General features: G+C 39.6%; 3 protein-coding genes across 3 annotated transcripts in view; all 3 read right to left on the bottom strand.

Moving 5' to 3' along the window:
- Window positions 1–21495, bottom strand: part of LOC117990099 (uncharacterized) — a 278450-nt gene that overhangs the window by 222628 nt on the left and 34327 nt on the right. The window lies entirely within an intron of this gene.
- LOC117990200 (arrestin domain-containing protein 17-like) overlaps window positions 1–21495 on the bottom strand; it is a 436990-nt gene that overhangs the window by 402700 nt on the left and 12795 nt on the right. The window lies entirely within an intron of this gene.
- The window catches only part of LOC117990006 (ubiquitin-associated protein 1), a 184491-nt gene continuing 179838 nt past the window's right edge, over window positions 16843–21495 (bottom strand). The window contains exon 3 of the mRNA XM_069504340.1: window positions 16843–16853. The gene's annotated coding sequence lies outside the window, so the exon portion shown is untranslated. The remainder of the gene's footprint in view (window positions 16854–21495) is intronic.

The following is a 21495-nucleotide window of genomic DNA, read 5'->3' as shown; positions in this document are numbered from 1 at the left end:
TTTAGTCTTAGCTTAGACGATAGATTTTGCTGTCCTTTTTTTGATTTTGATCCATATGAAAATCGTAATGAGCTACCCGAAGCCAGGGCGGGTCACTAGTAAAAAATAAAGAGATAGCTGTACGATACGGTATGCCTTGGTTTATTTTAAGTACGGAAGTGTAGGTAGACGAAATACATTTCATGTATAGGATTACAGGTAATAATGAAAGTAAAGTAACGGCGCAATTATTCATCTAGACTCTACTGTAATAGGTATAAACCCTATTTTCGCTTGGCACCTTCAGGTCCGAGGAATGTGTCTGTACATGTCACGCAATGTCATGCTGGACAGTGGCGCCACCATATGTTTTACAAATTTACTGTTGCATTTAAATTCGGAATCAAGTGATTGTTATTCCGTTGTGATAGGATTGAAATTCGCATAAACATCATTTTGGCGGGCGTAAAGTAATGTTTGTTTTGGCATACGCGAGTCGACTGAAGCTTCGAGCTGTCACAATATTAGCTCATTTCAAAGGCGGTATTCATACAAATTGCACATTAAATGGTTTAAACGGTGCCTTTCCTTTTTCCATTTGTCATTCCGTCCTGTTTAACAATAGCCGAAAAGCTGGCGGGAAAAGTTGAGAGGGAACTTTGCTAACATTCTGTAACTTTGCTAAAAGCCGAAAGTATTAGTAAACTTCTAAGAGCGGGTGCACACGATGCGTTGCGGCGGCGCGGCGGTGCGGCGCCAGAGCGGTGTCGCTGCGTCGTCTTACATAGAAATATCTGTGGCATGTCACACGATGCGCTCCGGCGCCGCACCGGACGCCGCACCGCTCGTGTGCCCGCTGATACTGTGAAATCTTTGCGGTGCGGCGCCGCAACGCATCGTGTGCCCCCAGTCTATCGGGCTCGAGTATGGTAGCTTATGCTGAGATCTATAGAGTGTAAACTACTGCACGATTGCGGTAGAATCACAGCTACAATGTCACGATCGCAATCACCTCTGCTTGATTGTTGCTCACTCACTATTGGCTACAATGCATTGTTGCAACAAGAATCACACAAATTCAGCCAATCACAACAATTTAGATTATAATAATGATTGATGCAAGGTTTTACGAATACGAATCGAAGTACTTGATAAAAATCGGTTTTTACAAAAGTACATTATCAATTTTCCCACCAGTTCTCAGACTATTTCGTCCTGTTTAACAACAGGAAGGCGCAAATTAAGTGTCTTTCGCAAATCGATCCTGGACGTGCGCCGACAGACAAGCATCGATTTATAATCGATACGTATCGATTCCGCGCGCGAGATCGATTGCGATTGTTGTCGATGATAATCGATAGCAGAACGATTTATGCGTATATTACCATGATTACTGTTTATATTAAGTGTACGTGTCTACTGTATACAATTGAAGTGTACTTACTTATAGGAACTATTCGCTTGTTTAGCACATGGCTCACAAAAAAGTGATTTTCCTTCCAGGGACCGACTATTGAAGAGCCTGAAAATTTTTTTTGGAACACGGAAAATGTTAATGGAAGTTTCCCTAGCGCGCTCCCCAGCGCCCAGCGCTCTCCATACAATCGTAGTTTGTTTCTCATTTTGTGTAAGATTTTCAAAGATTTCAAGGTACTTACCTAGAAATCTTTCATAGACCGTAGGTACTTAGTACCTACTATTTACGTAAGTATTTTTGAGCTGCTTTGAAGCTTTGAAACTACACACTTTTACAGAAATCTGGAAAAACACACACTCAGATATTATTAGTTTCTAATATCTATCTACATTGTGATAATACGAATAAGTACTAGGTACCTATATTATCTATTTATTTACACGCATTTACAAAACAGTAGGTACCTACTACGAAAATAGTTTCTAAACATTCGAGCCAACTGTGTTCCCATTTGTAATTTTAATTTTATCTAGTTGAGAACTGTTCAAATACTAAATTTTACTATCAATACGTTAGCGGATTATCCATACGCACGTAATAAGCCACAGACTAAATAAAAATATAGACGGACCCATCCAACTCACGTGTTCGTTAAAGTACCTAAGTCATTTGATATAGATGTAGCTTTAGTTTTAAGTTATAATTATCACCACAATGGGGCCGATTCTCTAGTACACAATTTCTAAACTAAACTAAATTAACAGGTCTAAATCTAGTGCTTTCCTTTTCCGCAAGCAACATTATGAAAGGGATAGCAATAGATTTAGACGTGATATTTTAGTTTAGTTTAGAGATTGTGTACAAAGGAATTAGCCACAATATTACCTTACCTTACAAAATCCAACAGCTAACCATCAAAAATTGTAATTTATTACCTTTTTTGAATAAGTTATTTGACTTTGATTTTGATGTGACGACCGCCACAGTAACTCTTGTCATGGACATAGGTAAAATCAGCTGCTTTTGGCATACATTGCCCTTTGCTTGTATTATAATAATACTTTTAGTGTTTTGAGGGAGCTCCCGTTTTTGTATTGCGTCAGGGATATTTGCTAATGCCCGTATAGACTGCTTCTTTGCAGCGCAAAAGATATGCCTCCCTAGTGCTGTCAATGCTGGCCAGCGCCAACAAAGTCGTAAGCACGAGAGCCAGCAGACTCAACTGCTGTTATGTTGAAAAAAATTGAATGCTACAGTAGAAACCACGCAGTGGTTCACCCAAGTTTCGGTTTATTCCCAGTCTTCATTTCTACTTGAAAATAAACTTCTAGGTTTTTTAGCGTTTAATATATCGTGAGTGATTATCGTGAGTAACTAGTCGGACTAACGTCGACTAAACACGTGAGTATGGCCGGGTGAGATATATTATATATTATTATAGAATTATAATTCTAGGTTTTTATAAAATATTTTATATCAATCGGCTTTTAAGGCATATTTTATATTCTGGCAGCTCGTTTAAACATCTATCTTTTTACTTTAGTCTGAGTATAAACCAGATTTTAAAAACGGTTGGCGAAACAAGGGCGAAACATATTTGGTTGATCATCTTATTAGAATCTAAATAGTCGAATTGAGCACTTATTTCTAAACGTCGAAAATCTAGTCTGGTCATTCCATTTTCAAAATTTGACGTCTGTCATCGTAACGTCATATAAATATGGCAGTTTATTTGAGAATCGATGGTTATTGTACGCCCACTCGCAACGTCAAGCTTTTAGGTGTTAGAACTCGATAATCAGGTGTTAAGAAAGTGTTTTGTTTATTAGTCTAGACTCGGGTTTTGTATTGGTTTATTTTGGTAAGACTTGATTTTGAGCAGAACCTAATTTTAGAGTATTCGCATCCTCTTCGTACTAATGTAATATGAAAAGGACGGACGCAGTTTGACAGTCAGCTAGTCTGAGATAGAGTAATTCTTATAGATTTCGATTTGACCCTTCAAACAGCTGAAATACTAGCACCAAATGACTCACGATGTCCAAGCTGTATCATAGCTCTTTCGCTTGTCTAAAGCTGAACGTCGAACAACACCAGCATTTATCGTAAATCTCCCAGAACAGATGCTATTTATGCCTACGCAACAATACCTACGAAGCTGTACTATTAAATTAAACTAACAGTAACACTTTTTAATAATTACTACACCCGATAATTTCTACATTTTCTTTAATTTCTGGTGGGACCCAAGAACACCTAGCCATTAAAAAGCAAGAGTTGTAAAGTTGTACACCTGTAGTAAGTAATTAAAGGAGTTATCACTAAACTGTAAGCTGTAATTACCCACACAGTAATTATACCGTGTGGGCTCGCTAACTAATTGATATCCCGCAAAGCACCGCTACTCGGGATCGGTAACTTAAACATTGTGGTGATGCCACATTCAGGGCACAGAGTAGGACTCTTTTCTGGAGGCCCTGTGCGTGGCGCGTCGCGTGGTGCGTTGTGCAAAGTTAGATTTTTTTTATTCATATTAAAAGGCGCAAATTGACTGTTCGTTTTAAATTATTTAGATAAAACGGGCCGAGTTGAGAACCACCTCCTTTTTGGAAGTCGGTTAAAAATGAGTTGAAGGTGAGGATAGTATGGAATTTCATTGCACACCTAATTTGAGAGAGGAGGCCGAATTAGCAAAATACATAAAAAATTTAAATAAATTACTAGTTTCATTTTTTAGAAAAGCACTAAACATGCCTTGACCGGGTGTGCCTTTCTGACCTCGTATTATAGACGTCCTTGCCAAGGCTCGGCCGTCTAACTCACACTCGACCAGAAAACTCTTACTTCCCGGTCTCGTGCAGTAATGTACTATTGCTTTTCGTCTACGTTATAGAGAAACCCTATGATATGGAAAAGCTTATATTTCTAGACTCTATGTACGCTGTACATTGTACCTAATACATTAGTCAAGCAGTTGCCATTCTAGCATCTTGGGTTCCCAACGTCTATCGGTTGTCGAACTATGTGTCCTGCCCATTGCCACTTTAACTTCGCAACACCCTGAACTATCTCGGTTACACTGGTCCTCCTACTACGGATCTCTTCATTTCTGACTTGATCACGTATAGAGAAACTCTAAACATAGGTAGTTGTCTCCATCGCCCGCTGAGTGACTCTGAGCTTTATTATGAGGTCCATAGTTAGCGACCATGTTCTCGGCATACGATACCTCACATGTGGTAATGCCCTAAAAATCTATCATTGGCACCTCATCTTTTATAGCCATTTCATTTCGAATCCACAAACCCTTATTATACACGAAATAAGGTTCAAATTCGGGTGAACAAATTCAGAGAAGACATTAAGATCTTTATGGATATTGACTTTTAACTCTTAATCAATTCGAACTCGCATCTCTCATGCTCCTGTGTTTGGAGATTTGATTTATATTTACGCATGCTGTAATGAACGCTAAAAATTGTGTTGTATCAAATATTAGCACTTGTGAACTAATACTTGGGTACATAGACGTATTTGTGGCGTGGCATCGTAGCGACACTGGTGAAATATCATCATCATCATCATCAACCGATAGACGTCCACTGCTGGACATAGGTCTCTTGTAGGGACTTCCACACGCCACGGTCTTGCGCCGCCTGAATCCAGCGGCTCCTTGCGACTCGTCTGATGTCGTCCGTCTACCTAGAGGGTCTTCTAACGCTGCGTCTTCCGGTGCGAAGTCGCCATTCCAGCACCTTGGGACCCCCAACGTCTATCAGTTTTACGAACTATGTGCCCTGCCCATTGCCACTTCAGCTTCGCAACCCGTTAAGCTATGTCGGTTACTCTAGTTCTCCTCATCATGGGGATATGAAAACCGAGTTGTCAGATTCTGGAAAATATAGATCTAGGCAGAATATTCCTGTCTCTAGACTCTAGCCATGCATATTTTAAAAGAAGATCTAAACAAGACAAAAAAAAGACATTCACATAAAAACGGGATCATTGAAATCGGTTCAGATTAAGGGCATATTCCACCTTCTTGAATCCTACGTCCTAAATGGTATAGTAACCTAACCATAACATTTAGGACGTAGGATTTAGGAAGGTGGAGTAAACCCTTTAGATAGAAATATAATACGTGTGTACGGGAGCGGTGTGCAGGCTCGACCGTACCAAAGGGAGATCTCCCACCGAGCAGTTGTTTGTGCTCGGTAGCGCCAGCTGGGCCGACGGTTGTATCTTGAAACTTCTGTAATATACCTAGTCCAGATTGCAGAAAACTCCGTTAGTGCGAGTACTGTCGGCGGTACATTTGTTCGGGACTACGTCATGTAATGTTATCGGTTGAACAGCGCCATCTAGTTTCTACTGTGGCAACCGCAACACGTGGATAACTTTCTCCTGTTTTGTAGTCGTTGAAAAAGTTTCACTAATTTTATAATTCAAGCGTACGTCTCTAACCTAGTTCCGCAGATTATTTTTAAACCGTAAACCTGTAATATTAAAACATTTCATACAAATCTTACATAACGATTCTCTGAATGGAGCTCGGTTTTACAGCGGCAGATCGTAAACAACCCTGGCTAAGCAAACAAGACGGACAGCGTGTATTATCTATGTAGGGAGTCTTTTGATCTGCGGACTGCGCTTGACATGGACTGTACACAAAGGTTATGAAGTGCTGCGGAGTGCGGAGTTGGTGCAAAGAAAAACGCATACAGGGTGATCCCTAAGCTGTTTCAAGTCCGCTGCGCGATTGCGGGAGAATGACAGCTACACTGTCACGATCGCAATCACCTCTGATTGGTTGACGCTCGCTCACTATTGGCTACAATGCATTGTTGCAACAAGAATCGCACAAATTCAGCCAATCAGAACAATTGAGATTGTAATAAATAATGATTGCTGCAGGTTTTAGACAATCGCCCTACCGTTTTAAGTCCACTGCGCGATTGCGGGAGGATAACAGCTATACTGTCACGATCGCAATCACCTCTGATTGGTTGACGCTCGCTCACTATTGGATACAATGTATTGTTGCAACAAGAATCGCATAAATTTACCCGATCACAACAATTTAGATTGTAATAATGATTGATGCAGGTTTTAGGCAATCGCCCTATTGATATTATTTTGAACGCATGGGAAAATGGAGATAACCTAGTGGTTAAGACTTATACCACGACTAGGAGGTTAGGTAGGTTTGCGGTTCAATCTCGGGAACGCACCTCTAACCTTTCGGAGTTACGAAGTAGAAAACTTGCATGCCTGAGAGTTCTCCATAATGTTCTCGAACATGTGTGAAGTCTGCCAATCCACGCTTGGCTAGCGTGGCGACTATAGCCAAGCCGTGCACAGTAGTTAGCCGGCGATGGTATAGATGATTACAGCGGCAGATCGTAAACAACCCTGGCTAAGCAAACAAGACGGACAGCGTGTATTATCTATGTAGGGAGTCTTTTGATCTGCGGACTGCGCTTGACATGGACTGTACACAAAGGTTATGAAGTGCTGCGGAGTGCAGAGTTGGTGCAAGGGAAAACGCATACAGGGTGATCAAGTCCGATATTATCTTGAATGGGAAAATGGAGTTAGCCTAGGGTTAAGATCCCCGGCACGCAACTCTTCGGAGTCATGTGCGGGTGAAGGAAAAAACCTGCATGCCTGACAGACAGACAGACAGACAACAAAGTGATCCTATAAGAGTTCCGTTTTCCTTTTTTGGTACGGAACCCTAAAAAAAATTGAAGACAAGGCTATCAACGCTCAAAAAAAGCCTTATTCTTTAGATTTAGAGAAATACAACGACAGACGTATAATAAGTCAATGATTGTACCTATAGGAAGACCGGCATGAAATGAAATTCCAAAGTTAGCAACACTGTACTCTCTGAATATCCTATGTACATAGAACTTTATGGTGAATATTAATAATTCACCACAATATTCATCACAGAGTACTATGTACATAGGATATTCACAGAGTAGGTACAGTGTTGCTAACTTTAAAATTTCATTTCCGTATTTTTCATGAGATTCTGGTCTACCTAGAAGACTACCACAATCATAACATTTCCGTATTATGATGAGAAGGAAACTGAAACATCTGTATTAGAGATAAGTTTAGAGGTTTAGCGCTTGAGGAAGCTTTGAGATTGCGAATATAAATACTCGGAATAAAATAAACAATCTCGAGTGGTTGCCAAAGGGCCACTCGCCATCGCTGATGCTATGTTAGCAACAGTACGCGGCAGAAAGTAATGTATGTAAAGAGCAACCGCCGAGTTTCTTACTGGATCTTCTCGGTAGGAACGGCATTCCGAACCAGTGGCAAATTAAACTAGTTGACGATTCAAAAGCACTTGTTTAAAGTTTACTTGAATAAAAATCTATTCTATTGTATTCTATATCGATCTTTAGAAGGAGATAGCTGATTTGTAGAGCATTGTCTCTGTCGTTGAGACCGAAAAAACATCATATACATATGTATGAGTGACAGAGATATTGCTCTACAAAGCCGAAATGTCATTCTAAAGGCGGATGTACATTATTTTCTGCCGCGTACTGTAATAATTTTTGACGATCTAAGTAGTGTTATTAAGATGGGCTCACTACAGAGCACGCGTCTCCTCTCAGAGTGAGAAGGGTTTGGCCATAGTCTACCACGCTGGCCATGTGCGGATTGGTAGACTTCACACACCTTTGAGAACATTATGGAGAACTCTCAGGCATGCAGGTTTCCTCACGATGTTTTCCTTCACCGTTAAAGCAAGTGATATTTAATTACTAAAACGCACATAACTCCGTAAAGTTAGAGGTGCGTGCCCGGGAATCGAACCCCCGACCTCCGATTGGAAGGCGGACGTCCTAACCACTAGGATATCACAGCTTACCAACTAGTTTAGTACTAAGAAAGTCAACAGTATAGGAAATGCCAATAGTAACTCAATTCGGTAAAACAGTGGCAATGCACCGTTCATGTTTTCTTCGAAGTTCATGCTCCTACCTTGTGCAAAGAGTAAGCTTTTAAATAAAATAGAAGCTCCACAAAAACTTTATACTTTTATACCTTTATACCTTTTTATATATTAAAACTAGCTTATGCTCGCGACTTCGTCCGCGTGGACTACACAAATTTCAAATCCCTATTTCACCCCCTTAGGGGTTGAATTTTCAAAAATCCTTTCTTAGTGGATGCCTACGTCATAACAGTTATCTGTATGCCAAATTTCAGCCCGATCCGTCCAGTAGTTTGCGCTGTGCGTTGATAGATCAGTCAGTCAGTCAGTCAGTCACCATTTCCTTTTATATATTTAGATAATAATTATGGTGGAGTTACCTGGTTGTACAACTGAACAAATGCGACTGTTAAAGTGTAAAGGGTTTCTTGAAAAAAAAAACCATTTTGTATTGATTTTGATTGACTTTTTTATAAATATGTACTAGTGACCGCTCACGGCTTTATTCGGTGAAAATGTAAATCCTTTGTATTCCCGTAGTAATTTCATAAAGCATGCCTTATTCCTTGTTTACATTATAAAGAAACCTATGCGTACAGCTTTCTACGTCCAAAAATTTGGGTTATAATTATAATTGTATTGATGATGGCCTGATTCAGCCAGCACCTATTAGGAGAAGGTAATTAGGACTTATCTTTTTATATGCCGTATGTTTTTTTTTTGACGTAATTAATAAGAATGGAGACGAATGTAAAGATAAATGATCGGTAAATACATCAGAATTTATTCGCATCCAGAAGACTGATTGATTGCGAAATTGTAAAAAACGGTTTCAACGGTTAAAGGAGCAACAGCTCAGTCAGTGGCCCTACCGCGGTTGTTTGACAGCTACAATGTCTCGATCGCAATCATCTCTGATTGGTTAATGCTCGCTCACTATTGGCCACAATGCATTGTTGCAACAAGAATCGCACAAATTCAGCCAATCAGAACAATTGAGATTGTAGATTTATTATTTTTATTACAATAAAACTTAAAGCTAGCCTTATCTAATTACTATATAAATCATATAGTAATAATAGATAGATATAGATTGTAGTAATGATTTTTTTTTTGTTAAAAAAGAATATTAAATGACTAATATTCCCCTTTCCTCTCCAACTAAGCGTCAGGCTTGTGCTAGGAGTAGGTACGGCAATAGTGCAACGGGCGGGGTTTGAACCGTCGACCTTTCGGTTTTCAGTCCACTCCTTTACCGGTTGAGCTATTGAGGCTTCAATGATTGATGCAGGTTTTAGACAATCGCCCTACTGTTCTACATCTGCATCGGCGCATCTACACCAATATGTGTAATCTATGATGCAGTGCACACGCGCACTGTATCCACCATATATCAATCAGAACCGATCTGCCGACATTTATTTACAAGTTACATGTATTTGAACCCGGGCTATTTCCGATAGCGTAAATCCGAGCACGTATTTGGGTTGTTTTTGTTGATGTTGGTTAATGTTTGGTACCGGTTCAGATCTGTGGTTAGTATGAGATTTCTAACATCTCTATTCTCTATAGCTGCCAGTAGAATTCGAGCGTCGAATCACGATAACGTCAGAGTAAAATTCACCTGAAGATCCTTATTAAGTACTATTAATTTCACTTTAGCAACGTTTCCGCTTGGAGCATTAGCTTTTTTATTGCGTGATATAGGATAGGCAGAATCTCATGAAAAATACGTAAATGAAATTTAAAAGTTAGCAACACTGTACTCTGTAAATATCCTATGTACCTACATAGTACTCTGTGGTGAATATTGTATTGAATTATTAATATTCACCACAGAGTACTATGTACATAGAATATTCACAGAGTACAGTGTTGCTAACTGTGGAATTTCATTTCATGAGATTCTGGTCTACCTATAGTCTTGCGCTTGACGACAATCACGCTTAAAAAAACAATGGTGAGGCTTAGGATGGAGCATGCTTGCCTAGAAGATGCCTATTCACTCTTGCTTTGAAGATGCTTAGGTTATATCTGGACTGGCAGGAAATACGCACGCCGGAAGGGTATTCCAGCGGTTCGTATCAGAAACGTTGAGCAAAAACGGTTCGTGCGAGTGATTAGATGTAGATGTATGGACGAACTTGAGCTTTAAAACAAGGTGGTTAAGGTCCATTTGACGTTAATGTCTTTCAACGCTCGAATTCTATCAACGAACGAGATGTTAAATCGTACTGTGCTAAGACTACTGATGTTATTGGACGATTTAGCATCTCGCTGTGTGTGAAACGTATAAGTATAACTATATGCCAATCCTTGGTTTAGGAAAATATTAAAGAAAATCATGCCTTATTTTCTATGGGCTTGATCTCAAATTACATCTCATTGATGATTTTATTATTTAGTTATAATAATTTAATGTATTTAGCATTAGTTTCTTCAGCAATGATAACAAGTTATATGAGGGTTTAAGCACTTTAAGGGTTTATTCTACAGTTTTAGATTTCCTGGAATAACTATTCTTATATTATTCTTTTTACCGATAGACAGACCCAAGGAGCTGGAATGGCGACCTCGCACCGGAAGACGCAGTGTTGGAAGACCCCCCACTAGGTGGACGGACGACATCAGACGAGTCGCAAGACCGTGGCGTGTGGAAGTCCCTACAAGAGACCTATATCCAGCAGTCTATCGGTTGATGATGATGATGATGACAACTCTAGCCTAATATGTGCCTGTGTTATGGGAACACATAAAATCAATAAGCCATAGTATTATGTAAGTAGGTACATTTGTTTAGACTTGTCAAATAGGATTGGACAGTAATTGGTCGTTCCAGTTGAAACCATTACAATTGTATGGCTACCTGAACGCATTCGTAACATATTATAGTTGCGTATGTTTACATTTGCAGATCGTATACACACACACATACAGATCGTATGCACATTGTATACACGGCTGATGCTCGCGACTTCGATTGCGTGGCTTTGGGTTTTTTAAAAATACCGTGTGAACTCTTTGATTTTCCGGGATAAAAAGTAGCCTATATATGCACCTCAGGATGCAAGAATAGAATAGAATGTATTTTTATTCAAGTAAACTTTTACAAGTGCTTTTGAATCGTCAACAAGTTTAATTTACCACTGGTTCGGAATGCCGTTCCTACTGAGAAGAACCAGCAAGAAATTCAGCGGTTGCTCTTTTCAAGAGATCAATTTGCGATACCTATGTATTATTATACAATACTGTACAAGCAAAATTGCAGCCCCGTTCATTGCTGGAGCGAGTCAAATCCAAGCTTTCTTATTATTTACACTAGCTGACCCGGCGAACTTCGTTCCGCCTAACAGTCGATTCAAATTTTTTTTTTTTAAATATCAATTCACTATCAGAAATTCTAAAATCCCCACGATTTAGGACTTCAGTACTTTGCAGCATCAGGATTGAGGAGTTGGGATCCGAAGTTCAATGATGTAGCCTATGCTTGGTACCTAAAATAATTTTGCATCATCCGCAGTTCCTGAAACATTATAGTTTAGGAGTGCTGTACCCTACATCATCAGGGTTGAGGAGTTGAGACTTGAAGTCTGAGAATAAAGTCGTTGCTTGGTAGGTACCTACAATACGAATTCACTATGAACACTTCCTGAATCTTGATAACTCAGGCGGGCAGTAACCCTGCAGCATCAGGATTAAGGAGTTGAATCCAGAATTTTTTATGTGACCACCACGAAAACTTTTTTTGTTGATTTAAAAAAAATATTTGCAAATCGGTCCAGAAACCTCGAAAAAATCGATGTAGAAAAAAGAACCACCTCCTTTTTGACAGCCGGTTAAAAACCAGTGACCTTGAAATATTTACGGAATAATCTTTAAAATATCCCCTTTCTAACAAAAAAAGAATGAATGAAATCGGAACGCGCTAATGAATTACAACTCAGTATACATTTTAACTTTCATCCCCTCTCCTACGGGAACCATGCTGAATTTCGGGATAAAAAGTATCCTATATTCTTCCTCATAGTATGACCTCAAATCGTACCAAGTTTCATTGGAATCCATTCAGTAGTTTCAGCGTGATGCGCGGCCGTGATACAGACAGACAGACAGACAGACAGACAGACAGACAGACAGACAGACAAAAATGAAAAAAAATTACAGTTTTGGGTTCAGTATCGATTATAGAGTGCCCTCGAAAAAAAATTTCAAAATATCTTCAATGTACAGAATTTGACCTGTTACAGTTTTATTATAAGTATTGATTGATGTACAGAATTTGACCTGTTACAGTTTTATTATAAGTATTGATGATTGATGATAATCTTCGACTATAGGTACAATATGCTTTTTTAAGTGCACACTTTTAATAGATTTTTAAACTTGTGTAAAGGCAAGTCTAAAATTGTTTTTTTCAGAAACATTTAGATCCACCCCTTGAATAACCACATGTTGAAATCTATCTCTCAAATTATTGTGAGCTTAATAGGAGCCAGATTTTGCAAAAACACAGACAGATATTTTAATTTGATTTGTACAGATTTTAACGGATTAGGAAATCTTTTGATCGGAAAACATTATGCAGACAAAAGTGAGTGTGGCAACTGACTCAGTACTGACTGACAGTCACGATTATGGAGCCAGCTCAGCTGTGGGGCTGTCAGCATTGCTACTGGTAAAGGGGGCACGGCAAAGCGACGAGATGACATGTCCTACTCGGTTCCTTGTAGTTGTTATACAAGAAACTACTCCTATAATAATGCTCAATCCAATGCAGAAGACATTACTGAGCACGAGTGAGTGAGCAAACACTATTTCCTATACGTTTCCTATACACTCTATTCCCTCACACTCTTAATCTGATAAGAAATATCTGACACGACCGGAGAGATGTCAGGCAAAGGAAAAACGATTTTGATGTGTTTATTCGGGACTCGAACGTTAAATCTTATTTTTTTTCCTTTCGGACTGTGTATTACTGCTGGCCCTACTGGCCGATACAGCGTCACCGGTGGGTCCAGAAGTTTGCGTTTGAGCACAGATAACGTAGTCCGAGGGTTTGAGCTTTTAAGGGCTCGACGACATCGGAGGGTAACGTCGTCCTAAGGGCGCCTCCTGTGAGACTCGGACCTCGGCTTAGGATGACGTTATGACGAATGGTATGTGGGACTAAGATGATGATTCCCATCTGAATTTATCTGAAAACTGCGCAAGTATGCCTCTCTTATCGAGAATTACTTTTTTATTCTGTTTGCCGTGGAGACCCTGCCCATGGAGTCTTAGTGCAAAAAAAAATTATGAGCCATTTTACCACAATTAATAGCCTCATCTGGTGACAGAAGGGCTGGCTCATTTTATGTGCAACGGATCAGTCTGGCTGTCCAGCGCGGAAATGCAGCCAGTATTCCTAGCGCCATTCCACGCGGGCATGATTTGTGTAGTAAATAGATAGCTTTAAGTTAAAAAAAACTTATAACTAGGTAGGTATCTCAGGTAGAAACTAGTCAGATACTTTTTCTTAGTTCTAAATCGTCTAGTGGACACATATGTATCAATACGTCTAAAAAAAATGTTTGACTTCCGTCCGTTGCACAGATGCATGATTTATCGATCATGTTGCTTTAGCAACTGATTTTCTGTTCTAAAAACCATGATCGATAAATCCATACCATACTAATATTACAATACGGAAGCGTGTCTGTTTGTCTGTCTGTCCGTCTGTCTATCTGTCTGTCTGCTAGCTTTTCACAGCCCGACAGTTTAACCAATTTTGATGAAATTTGGTACAGAGTTAGTTTAGATCCCGGGCCTAATCCTAGTAGCCTATGTCACTCTCCAGGTCTTATACTATACCCATGCAAATAATCATGTCGATCCGTTGTTCCGTTTCGACGTAATTGAAGGACACACCAATAAACCAACAAACTAACAGATTTTCGCATTTATAATATGGGTAGTGCTGGCAGCGCTATTGCTGTATGAAGTGATTTATTGACAGGTTTATATTCTCATTTACCGCACTATATAGTTTGCAGATGATACAAAAAATTGGGTGATGAGTGTAATGACATCTTAAATGCTGGTTTAGGCTGACTTCACACTGTAGCCTCCAAATGAAACACCGTGGGCTCAGTACCCGTAGTACAAGATTTTACGTCTCACCAAACCAAACCAAATTCGAGAGTCGAAATACTTCCGCGTTACAGTAAACTGGATCTTAAATGCCTTGTTTTAAAGCTCAAGTTTGTCTACACTTCTACAGCCAGCGCTCCAAGCGGAAACATTGCGAAATTAAAATCAGTGACATTGAATATTTGACTTCAATTCAAGGCTGTTTAGGTCCATTTTACTGTAACGCGGAAGTATTTCGACTCTCGAATTTGGTTTGGTTTGGTTAGACGTAAAATCTTGTACTACGGGTACAGTACCCGGCAGGAAACATTGTACATCGAACTTTATCATTCGTATTTCGTTCGCATCCGTGATTCTTCGAAGTGGCCGTCATACAAATACGTACATACGTTCACGGCGGATTTCACGGATCCGTAAAAAATACAAATATTTTTTTTACGGATCCGTGAAATCACGGATGAGTGCACAAACGCCCTAAATCTGAGAATATAAGCCCGTGAACAAATCACTGCGTACAGCAACAGCGCCGCCATACATTACATCCCGCCTCCTCAGTCTAGACATAGTGTATAGAGCATCTAGAGGACTTTCTGATGATAAATTAGACGTTTTATTTGGTTTATACCGTCTCTCGTGTTGTTTCGTAATGGGATTGTGGACAATTATATATTTTTTCCGTCTCGACACTGTCTCGAAAGAGTTATACCTGCAACACGTATGACAAACCGGCTTTACTCACGTATTTAGTCGACGTTAGTCCGACTAGTTTCGAACCCATCCGGGGTCCTTTTTCACAGGGACTATATAGAGCGCACTTTGACTTTGCTCAAAGTGCGCTCTATAGATCTCAGCCTCAGTTCGCGCACACGTCGCGGTTGAGACTGCTTCGAGGGTGGCTGAGGTGAGTCCCAGTTAAAAAGGACCCCAGATGGGTTCGAAACTAGTCGGGCTAGCGTCGACTAAATACGTGAGTAAAGCCGGTTTGTCATACATGTATAATGGAAATCACTCACGATAGTTTAAACGCTAAAACATGGAGTTAGTTGAAACACTGACGCACGTGCTGATGCACGAGCGTGGTAGAACAGACGTGAGCCTGAGTGCCATTTGAGATCCCTAACCTCACTCCATGAAGCTCTCTGCAACCTGGGTAGTCTACTTGGCTTCTGGAGCAAGCCTGGATGGCTGGAGTGAAGACTTCAGCGGGGCGGGGCAATGCACGCACAACAGACGGAAACATTTAAGTGCGGAAACCAGCCCAGAGAGAAAAAAGAAAGAAAGAAACGTTGAAGGAAAACATCGTGAGAAAACTTGCCTGAGAGTTCTCAATAATAATCTCAAAGATGTGGGAATCCTGCCGACTGCCAATCCACACTGGGTCAGGTGGACCTTTCTCATTCTGAGAGAAGACTCGTACTCAGTAGTGAGCTGGTGATTTGTTGATAATGATGATGATGATGATGAGATCCTACTATTTAGAACTTATTAAAAACAGTGGAGAACCGGCCACCTAAGATAGACATTTCTAATATAATTATAAGTATTCAGATAAATTAGAAGCTCGCCCGTGTCCCTTAAATATTATAAAAACATGCTAGGTCAGTGACAAAATGTGAAACGGTGTTTTCCAAAAAAATTAGACTTGTTATTTACTTGAAGTCTGCAAAATAATATTATAAAAATAAACTTGTCGTCCAGCGATGTTATTCTCTAATTCTGAAACATTACATTCGTCGTTTAGGTCGCCGTTGAAATATTTTTGCTATTATAATACAGACTATAAAAAGCCTAGGTACTAGACAACGGAAAAAGGAACTTCAAGTGAACAATGCCTAGTACTTAAACAACAATATTATAGAACTACATTAAAGGTTCGTACGCACCTGAGCGGCGCGGCGCGGCGCTTCAGCGAGCTGCACGTCGCGGCACAGAGCTTCAAAATATCATTTCTATCATTTTGTATGGCGCATATCGCACTAGAGCGGCGCTGCACAGCGCTTCACCGCGCGTTGCCGCGCGGCACGGCTGGAGAGAATATTTTGAAGCGCAGCGAAGCGACGCGCAGTGCAGTGACGCTAGTGCGACATACCCAGCGGCGCGGCGCGGCACTTCGCGCTCGTACGCGAACGGGTATAAAAGTGACGCGCAAGTGACGCGAGGTGCCGCGTACTGAAGTTGTAGTGCGGTAGGCACCGTCGAGCGGCCTGAGGTGACGCGTTCTGCAGTCGGACTGAAGCGCCGCGCCGCGCCGCTCAGGTGCGTACGAACCTTTAGAATTCAATATTTTAATACAATGATACCAACTTATATTTCTACAAGGAAAATGCTATAATTAGTTATTCACAATTTGAATGTTCAACTATGCTGTGCGTTTTGCGAGATTTTAGTATTTGTTTTTGTTACATTAAATTTCTCATTTGTGTCAGCGCTGAACTGGGGGAGTTACAGAATAACACCCCAGGTGACACACAAATCGCACGGCGACTCCGGTGGGCTGAAGCATCGTTGGCTGAAGCCGCGACGCGACACTTTATGACATCATTATTTAGTCTACGGCCCGCGTCGACGATGTCACGCGATGTGCCGTGACAGACGTTATGGCTATTGATGCAAAGGAATTACAGAATATACGCCGCTGTTGATGTAACCGCAGTATGAACACTCGACTTTGACGTGAATAGTTTATGTGAAATGCAATTTGGCAAGCGTATTTTGTACTTGGCTTCTTAAAAGTAGGGTTGCCATCCATACTTTACTACCCATATTATAAATGTTAAAGTGTGTTTGTTTGTCCTTCAATCACGTCGCAACGGAGCAACGGCACAGAATATAAATAATAGTACAACGGATCGACGTAATTTTTTGCATGGGTATAGTATAAGACCTGCAGAGTGACATAGGCTACTTTTAATTCCAGGAAATTAAAGAGTTCCCACGGGATTTTGAAAAATCTAAATTCACGCGTCCGAAGTCGCGGGCATCATCTAGTCTAAGTGTATCTGTCTGTCTGTCCGCCTGTCTGTCTGTCTGTCTGCTAGCTTTTCACGGCTCATCCGTTTAACCGATTTTCATGAAATTTGGTACACAGTTAGCTTACATACCGGGGAAGGACATAGGCTAACTACATACACACAAAATTAAACATAGAAAATTAAAGAGTTCCCACTGTATATTCTTAAAGGCCCATCCGTTTAACCGACTTAAACGAAATTTGATATTGAGGTAGCTTGCATCCCGGAAATTGATATAGACAGCTTTTTGTCCCGGAAAATCAAAGAGTTCCCATTGGGTTTAAAAAAAACCTAAATCCACGCGGACGAAGTCGCAGGTATCATCTAGTCAGTGGCGTGCAGCTCATAGAAGCATAAACACACTGCTTACCCTCATTGTAATAAATCAATGCTTATTTTTCATTATAACCTGCCGTAAAATAAGTTCATACCTAAATGCATACCCTGGCTTGAACTCCTGTGCACGCCACTGCATCTAGTCTGTCATATTTATAAAATAGGACAAGGAGTTAGAAACTCCAGATGTTTGAGCCTAAAAGAAACCTTAAAGTTAAGTCAGATTTTAAGTAGTACCTAGGTACTGATTTTGAGCGCTTTGAACTAAAATTTAGAATATTCGCATGGTTTTCTTCCCAATGTAATAAGAACAAACCTACATTGATTTAGAACTGATAAACTTGGTGCCAGTCGTGTTCCTATTGAGCAAAACATCAGAATCGACACCAATTGTTAAAAAAACCGGTAAAGTGCGAGTCAGACTCGCGCAGCGAGGGTTCCGTACTACAGTCGTATTTTTTCGACATTTTGCAGGGTAAATCAAAATTGATCATACATTAAAATAAATAAAAATCTATTTTAGAATTTACATGCAAAGCTCTTTCATATGATACCCCATTTGGTACGGTGATCTGGCACAAGTAAAGGAAAAAATCTGAAAACAGTTTTAGTTACATCACAAAAAAATGTGTTCATTCAAATTTCAAAGTAAGATTACCTACTATACCAAGTGGGGTATCATATGAAAGGGCTTTACCTGTAGATTCTAAAACAGATTTTTGTATTTTTACGCATAATGGTTTTTGATTTATCGTGCAAAATGTCGACAAATACGACTGTAGTACGGAACCCTTGGTTGGAGTCTGACTCGCACTTGGAAGGGTTTTTCTCATAAATAGGTATATAGCGAACTAAAATCTTTTTTTCATTAGCACAAATTATAATTTCTCTGTACTTTCATTTAACTTAAACGATTTCTCGGGAATTTCCTCACAATGTTTACGCGTTCTTGCGGAGTCCTGAGTCAACAAAGGGTTGACTTTGGCGTTTCTCATTAGACCTGCAATAACTTACACTCATATTTTTGCATTGCTTTCTTTAAACCCAAGAGAAAGGTTTAGCTTTAGTGTTGTGAAAATCGCAGTATCGATAGAATTTGGAAAATAAATGTCTAATATTGGTACACTAAGTAGCTGTGATAGCCTTAACCACTAGCTAGTGGCTAAGGCATCCGCCTCCTAATCGGAGGTTGGGGGTCCGATCCCGGGCATGCAACTCTAACTTTTTAGAGTTATGTGCGCGCTACCCGGTGCGGGCGACCTCATACCCCGATTATGATATTTTCATTATTCCTGATAAACAGGCTATATCTTATTTTAAAAAATTAGAGTTCCCTACGAAAGTTTTAATAAACTATACCTATACTATAAAATTATAATGATAACTATACCTATAGTTTTCATTATAATTTTAAGTAATTTCTTATGGCCTTCTGTAAAAACTAGATTAAGATTTAAATAATTATTATGTAAGTACGCTGTTGGTAGTTTATTTTATTTATTGTAGAAAATAAATAAAATAAACTACCCGTGTAAGTGTAGAATATCGCTAGTGCTCAATTATAAAAAACAATGAGGTCTAAGTTAGAGCACGCTTAGCAAGAAGTCTTAGAGAGCCTATTTACTCACAAGTAATGAAATAAACATCGATACTTATCGATAGTTTTAAGGCGAGTCTCTACTGAAATTGATGCACAAATTAAAGAAACCACAAAAACACATAAGCGAATTGGCGCAAATATGTGGGATTTCATTAGACCATTTTATTGCTCTGCTACCTTATTGTTTCCAGAGATTTTCAATACTTTTTATGTAGCTTTTATTACTAGGCATATAAGGTTCTTTTTATTTGTATCAGTATCCTTGAAAAGCTCTATTGTTTTAGTGAGCTGACCTGAACTGCAACCTTAATGCTAAAATCAAATGGATTCAGGATACTGCAGTAGTAGACTAGTGCCTAGCGCTAGAAAAGGAATTTTTTGCTTATTTAAAAGGATTTATCAATGAGTACGTAAGGATTTTTCAGTAAACATGATTTAACTCTCAACAAAAATCATTCAAAAACTTTCCGAGAAATGGAAGAGTCACAGGGAGACTCATAAGAAAATTTTAAAGAGAAATAGTGCAAAAAAGTGAACAGTGAAAAACCTTTTTGATTTATTATTTGTTTATCTTCTTTTTTTATTTATCTTATCAGATAATCATCAATACTATCACCTATATTCGCTTTTGCTAGCGTTACTTACACCCTATATAAAATTTAACATATTTGCAGCACGAACTTAAAACAAAATAACTATATTTATTAAGATTCAAAGCTAAAATTTACGATCACAAATAAACACTTACACCAATTCATTCACTTCACAAGCCTACGTATAAATTAAAATACATTTAAAGTTACTTTCCGAATCCGAATAGAAACTATAAATTAACGCAAGCGTTTAGTGAACTTAGTTCGTGCTACCAGGCCGCATAATATTACCACTAATTATAATTGAAGTGATAGAAATAATAATTTTGTAGTTTCAATTATTGAAATAAGTATAAGATCTAATGATCTTCCCCGTAAATTTAGGTTTTTATAAAGCTCCGGAACTCTTATTTTCCGGGATAAAAAGTCCGTCATAAGAAAACTCTGAGTCACTCAGCGAGGGATGGAGAGAGCTATGCTTAAAGTTACTCTACGTCTACGTGATCAAATCATAAGTGAGGAGATCCGTAGAAGAACCAGAGTAACCGACATAGCGCAGCGGGTGGCGAAGCTGAAGTGGCAATGGGCAGGGCACATAGTTCGAAAACCGATAGACGATGGGGTCCCAAGGTGCTGGAATGGCGACCTCGCACCGGAGTGCGCAGCGTTGGAAAACTTCCCACTAGGACCTAGGTGGACGGACGACATCAGGCGAGTCGCAGGGAGTCCCTGGATTCAAGTCCCTATACGAGACCTATGTCCAGCAGTGGACGTCTAGCGGTTGTTGATAATAATGATGACGTCCGTCATCCGTCAGGGTGCAAGCTATCTCTGTAACAAATAGATTATGCACGCGACTTTATCGACATCGATATTTAGGTTTTTTTAATCCCGTAGGAATTCTTTGATTGCCAACGTGCCGGGACCTTAGAGTCACGAGTGACTGCATCAAAAAACACAGGTATTGTAGTGTGAGATGCTTTAAAACAATCAATCGAATAATGTTTTGAGATGAACCGGTAACAGGTCGTTGTTGATTTTAAACATGACTTATTGAAGTGTAGTTTCCCATAACAGACGGTTCTTTCAATTTTAAGGTTCCTTACCCGACAGGACCCAACGACCTATTACTAGCCTTCGTTGTCTGTCCGTCCGTCCATCCGACCGTATATCTGTAAACGAGCTGTATCTCATGAACCGTAAGAGGTATAGAGAGTTGAAATTTTCACAGAATGTGTATTCCGCTAGCGTTATAACAACAAATAATAAAAATTTAAATTTCAGCCCCATTCGTCCAGTAGTGAGTTGTGAATTGATAAATCAGTCAGTCAGTCACCTTTCCTTTTTTACAATAGGTATTTATATTCTCTTTACAAAACAGATTTGTGGCTGCGGCGAAGATAGAATTTCCGTGACAAACACCCATAACATTGCCCGTGAACTATTTAAGTTTCCCATACATCAAC

Source organism: Maniola hyperantus, chromosome 17, assembly GCF_902806685.2.
Source record: "Maniola hyperantus chromosome 17, iAphHyp1.2, whole genome shotgun sequence".
Lineage (NCBI taxonomy): Eukaryota > Metazoa > Arthropoda > Insecta > Lepidoptera > Nymphalidae > Maniola > Maniola hyperantus.
The sequence above is the reverse complement of the archived record's forward strand: the minus strand, read 5'-3'. Positions and strand labels throughout refer to the sequence as shown.